Source organism: Sphaeramia orbicularis, chromosome 16 (assembly GCF_902148855.1).
Source record: "Sphaeramia orbicularis chromosome 16, fSphaOr1.1, whole genome shotgun sequence".
In the NCBI taxonomy this organism is placed as follows: Eukaryota; Metazoa; Chordata; class Actinopteri; order Kurtiformes; family Apogonidae; genus Sphaeramia; species Sphaeramia orbicularis.
The window spans coordinates 19222654-19228653 of record NC_043972.1 but is presented as its reverse complement, the minus strand read 5'-3'; positions in this window follow the sequence as shown (position 1 = coordinate 19228653).

Genomic DNA, 6000 nt, shown 5'->3' with positions numbered 1-6000 from the left:
ATTCCTCATTCATTTCGAAGGCTTTATTGTCGTTTACAGTAAGTTTATGTCCAGAAAAGAATGGATGACTTAAAGGGGGAACCACGTCAAAGATCGATTTAATCTTTGTTTGAATAACTTTTTAATTCTGAAAGTTTATTCTAAAAATCCCCTCAGCAGTGATTATTTTGATAGCAAACCTCCACAGGTGTGGCTTTTTGTGGTAAGGGCTACTTTTGTGGTAATAAATGAAATTAAAAAGACACTTTCAGGGGCTTTTCAACTGATAAGAATAAAATTAAGGGGAAATTGGAGACTCTCTCTGAAGCTTTGGTGGAAAAATGGCAAAGAAATGTGTATATGTGAGCATCAGTGGCTGCAGACGATGCATTATTTACCTTTCAGCTCCAAATCATCCCTGCCCAGATGCATACTATAGGTCCATGTCTGGTTTATGCAGTGATCACCTCTAAAAAATTAAAAGAAAAGCAAATTAAATGTGCGCTGAGTATTTAGCAGCTTTATGTCTGAGTATATAGTATTATATCTTAACAGCATGACTTTCATTTTTCAAACAGTAACCACTGCACTTTCGAAATGTCACTTCTCATATTTAGTTTTCTATTCATGGACATGTTTCTGTTTCATTCTTTCTTATAACAATGGCATTTCTTTAATTGTTCTGTGAAGTAGTTTCATGTATGTGTGTAATATCACATTTAGTGGGTTTGTTCCTAAGTAATGTAATGACTTTCATGGTCATAACAGGACATGCGAGTGTACCTTAGTGGTTAAAGTACCAGTAGAGCAGTGTGTCCCAAACCTTTTCAACTCAAGACCCAGAGGATACATGGACTTCTCCCACCAAAACCCAGACTGACCAGAATACATCACAAATTTCTATGAAATCAACTACTTTTACTCACACTCCCCACCGCCACCACCATCAAAACAATATTCACTCACAAAAATAAATTTCTACCATTTTAATTCAGAACTAATGTGTTACCTGGTATGTTTTTGTATTTTACCTAATACAGTTGATACTAATAATAAAAACATAGTCACTTTTGAGATCCATAATTTAAACACCAATGTTATTTTCCTCCATTTGTGGCAGGAAAATAATATCATATGCTATAGGTTAACTTAATTTTTACCTTCAGATATTAAAGAATTACCTAAAATTTTCATTAGAGGGTTTAGATTAAAGATCTCTGCTAAATATGCCAATGTTTACACAGTCCATGGGATTTTTTTGTCCACTAGAGGGAGTAGTGAGTCACTCCGCTGGTCTCCCATGGTCATGAAAACGAACACCACAGGGCCTTTGACCAAAGTTTCAGAAAATGATCAGATGGGATGAGAACCACTAAGAAACAACTTTTAGAGGCAAAGAAAGTGACAAAATAACAAGTAACATGTTACCAGACAAAAACAATGTTAACAGACATGATGACAATGACACAAAAGATGCAACAAGATGAAAAACACTGAAGAAAGAGACCTCTCAGCATTGGCAGTTGTGTTACTTTACTTGTCACTGTTCAAAGCCATTATTAACATTCTGCATCTATTAATGATTGTCATTCTAAATCCAGCAAAGTGGATTTAATCTTGTTTCAATGATGGGAGAACCAGATCAAATTTAGTTATGACATATCTTACAATCATAAAACAGATTTTTTTGGGCTCTGTATCTGAAATGTTGGAATCCTCTGATATAGACAATGGGATTGTTTGCATTACTTCTGTCTTGAAAGATGTAGATGTGATGGAGGGGAGAGATTTTGCTTATTGTTTTGGATGTCAGGATTTATTCCTGATTCATGATGGGATGTGTGTGTTTGCTTCTTACATGCGCATATGTCCGGTCAGTAGCAGTGTGGCATTGCCTGTATCCTCCATGGTGAACAAAACGCTGTCCATCTCTTTAAACTGTTGGATCTCAGCTTGATTGTGACTGACTGCTGCTTTAAAGTACCATTTCCCCAGATACTACAACACACAAACACACACAGTAGTGGAACACAGTGTGGGGTGGCAGCTATTTTAAGAAATGAGACCACAGCTTGCATCAACGACCACTTATGGAAAGAGTGAAGAGGGTGCAAAATGCTAATAATCATTGTGGTCAATCTTTCTGCATAAATGCTGCGCATTGCAAAGTCATTGCAAAACACACTTGATATTTGTCCAGTAAAGACGTGTCACACAAACACAAAACAAAACCACGCGTTCCTCGGTGATTCATCCAAAACAGATATTGCTTACAGAATTAGGCAGGAAGAAGTACTCAGATCAGTAAAAGTATAATACCACACTGTGAAAATAGTCACCTCTAAATATAAGGTGTGCATTAAAAACCTTACTGATGTAAATTATGCAAAAATTATTGACAAAATGTATTTCAAGTATGGAAGTGTAGAAAGTACTTACTGTTTAGTAAAACAGTACTTATTAGGGTTTTATTTTTGTATCAGAGGTTTTGTTTTGTTTTACTGGAGTCATGTGTATGTTTCATTTTACTGCTGCATACATTTCATGTTGAGCTAATTTGAACTTTATACCCTGAGGATAAAAAACTGATTGATTGTCTAAATAATTAATATCAATTTTTTTTTATTTTTTTTTTTTACAAAAATGGAAAATGTAAAACAGCAGAAAACATTATCTTATTACCTCATGGATGTTTTAGTCTTCATCAGGGTATATGATGTATAAGAGTTCGTGAGGTCATAGAGGTTTTCTATTTGTGTTTTGGGTTTTTTTTTGAACACCTGCTATCCACTTTTCTGTCCTCATTTGATCCAGACCTGTACTACATGTGGACCTCAGTTTTACTTTGGACTCAGTGCACTCACTATACAGTGAACAGTACTCTTTTTTTTTTTTTTCTCTACTTTATATATTGGTGGTAAGTCTATTCAACAGAAATGCACCATATACTTAAAACACACAAGGGTAACCAAGTATACGAGTAAACAAATGAAGAAACTGTATAGTTAAAACAAGGAATAAATGTGTGGTTCACTTTACAGACTAAATAAAGGTTAATAAATACGGTGTTTAACAAATATAAATCTGATGCGCGATCCTCATTTTTATGAAACATGGAACTTTTTTTCTAGTTGTATTTGCTATATACCTTATTTATCAGCCTTTATTTAGTTTCTTTTTACTGGCACATTTACATACTAACAGGGTACATTATATTTAGTATTCATTATCCTGAATTTAATGTGGAAAATAACAGCAGAAAAAAGTATCTATTTCACTTTTATCATTTTAAACGCATTAGTTTCAACAATTTCTACTTGCATCTTATACACAACACTGTCACTGTACTAAACTTGACTCAGTCTTATGTAATGATAGTATTTCTTGTTCTTAATCTTAAAATTTTCCAAAAATGATTGAAATGACCTTAAACTGCACAAATGAATTGAAGTTGATTTTATCTGGAAGTTTACTAAGACTAGACACGATAACCGATATTGATCTTTTTGTGAATTATCTGTTAAGTCTAACTAAATATAACCAGTTTTACACACATTTCTAAAATACACTCCAACTTTAAATCTACTGAATATTTGACATCACCTTAATGATCACTCTTTAGCTACATATTAAAGCTGCAAAAAGTTAAGTAAAAGGACCTCAGATATGTGCTAGAATAAAATTTTTAATCCCATCACTTTATGCAGAAACAAAACAAGCTCAATCTCAAATTTCAGTATTTTCATGATGCAGAAAACCCAAATGTTATGTTGTTTCTCACCTGCTGAACGTTGGTGGAGTTTGCTGGCAGCAACTCTGGGAAAACACATGGAGAGAGGGTCTGATACAACAGGCCACATAAAGAAATAAGATAAGAAAAGGTTTTCTTTAACATAACTGTAATATCAAATGTGAATATTTGAGCCAAAATATCTGACAATCCTGATCCTGATCTGTGGATCTGTTTAATGACCCAACATTTCACTGTGTAGAGTGTGGGTGTCTGTAAATGATTAATCGTCTGTCCGCAAGACCCCTGAAATTTACTTTAGTCAGTAAGGACTTAGCCCTTACAGACCTAGAACTATTTTTTTTGCCTCAGTGATTTATCACCTTGTACTATAATACTATCCTTTACAGTTAGCATTTTTCTGTGAAAATTAGGTATTTTCCTATATTTAATTCACTGATTATGTAGATGTTTGTAAAATCTCAGAGTAAATTAAAGGTTATAAAATGAAAGCATGGGAAAGAGAAGAAAAAGTTAGTTTTTTAGCAAAATACAGTATATTATTAACTGAACATGACATCAAGCACCTACAGCCACTGTCATTTGTCATGGCTGTAATAACATCTAGGTTTAGTTTGGTTTTTGGGGGCTTTGTAGGCTCATTTACAGTTCTTTCCATTTCCATCCCTATGGAACAAATGACTTAATGAGATGAAAAGAATATATCTATCCCTAATCTGCTTCAAACAGAGCCTCCTTTAAAGCACTCCAGAATCACACAAAAGTAATGTCACTTTTAAAAGATTTACTTACTTTTAGGGACTAGCTTTTTTCATAAACGTACAGCAAATTAAAATAAAAACAGTCAAGCTAAAATGCGGAATCAGAAATACAACACTGTACTTGTGTGTTCTATTGAGTCAGTCCTAACTGAAAGCCCACGCTTTGTCTATATGTCTACTAACAATCATTAACCAAGCATTCGATCAGTATTTTGCATCATCCTACGCTGGTTGTTTATCTGCTTTTAGCGAGTGATGGGGAAACTGATTTCCAAGTCTCCCGCCTACAAAAAACAAATGCATAAACAGCATGCAACGTAAATTAATTAAGTGACTCAAACTATGGTATAATGTAGGCCATCTCAGCTTAGATACAAGATAGACTGGTGGGTTTTGTACAACTGCAAGGTGGTGTCAACACTCCCATGTACTCTGTATTCGTTCTGAACACTTCAGCATATTTATTTATTGTACAGTCAATCCATTTTCATTGCTTTTGCTGGTAATGATATCCATTAGAAATATGTAGGTATTGAGTTCTACTTTTCTAGCCTTCAGTGTTTTCTTTCTATTGAGACTTTGTTTGCTATGTTCAGAACTCCTCCTCCACATTTCAGTGCTTATAAAATTTCCTGTCTCCTCTGTTTGTAGATTTTTTTGTACTATTTCTGAGATTCTTTCAAGCCATCCTTTTTGATTTCCATAATTTCCACATGATCAAATTAAGATGTTTTTTTGTACCTGAAAAAAAAAAAATTGAGTCCAAAGTGATGCAAAACTGAAAGGTCAAATCTTCATTGGAACCGGAGTGGAGATTCATTGGTGATCCCATATTCCCCTGAAGACTCAGATCTCTAGAATTAATAGATTAGAGTTGATATTAGCATGCTTGATTTAGCCATGATTCGTCACCATTTTGAAATGATTCAGTTGACTTTTCAGAGGGAGGAAATGGAAAAACATGGCCTTATTTTGACCTAATAATAGAGTCCCAAAAAATGTCATGAGTTTCCCTGATTCCTTGACTTTTAGAGGTTTTTAATGTTCATGGGAACTATGTAATGAATTTCTGTCTGCAAATTTGAAGTACTTCAGGTGTACAATATAGTTTTGGATCTTCAGACTGGTTGTGAGTACATTTTTATTTAGTTTGTCCCGATCTTGGACAGAGGACTTGAGGACACTCTAGACACCAGCTGTAGGGATGTCACTACCATTCTGGTGCTTTTTATAAACTATTTTAACACTCTTGCTGCCTTTGTCTGTTCAAAATGACCCTCTTTCTGATTTAACCCTCCCTCCCGTTGCCTTCGTCGGGTCAAAATGAAAATCTAGGGATCCATTTAGGAGTCGAAAGAGCCAGCTTCCTAAAAAGAGCTGAACTTCCTATCCCTAACGCGGAATAAAAATGAAACAAAAACAAAAAAAAAGTATTAATGTATGACTTATATGACACATATCCATACATGACTTTACACAGTTATGGCTGCGCGGAACCTCATAAGTGAT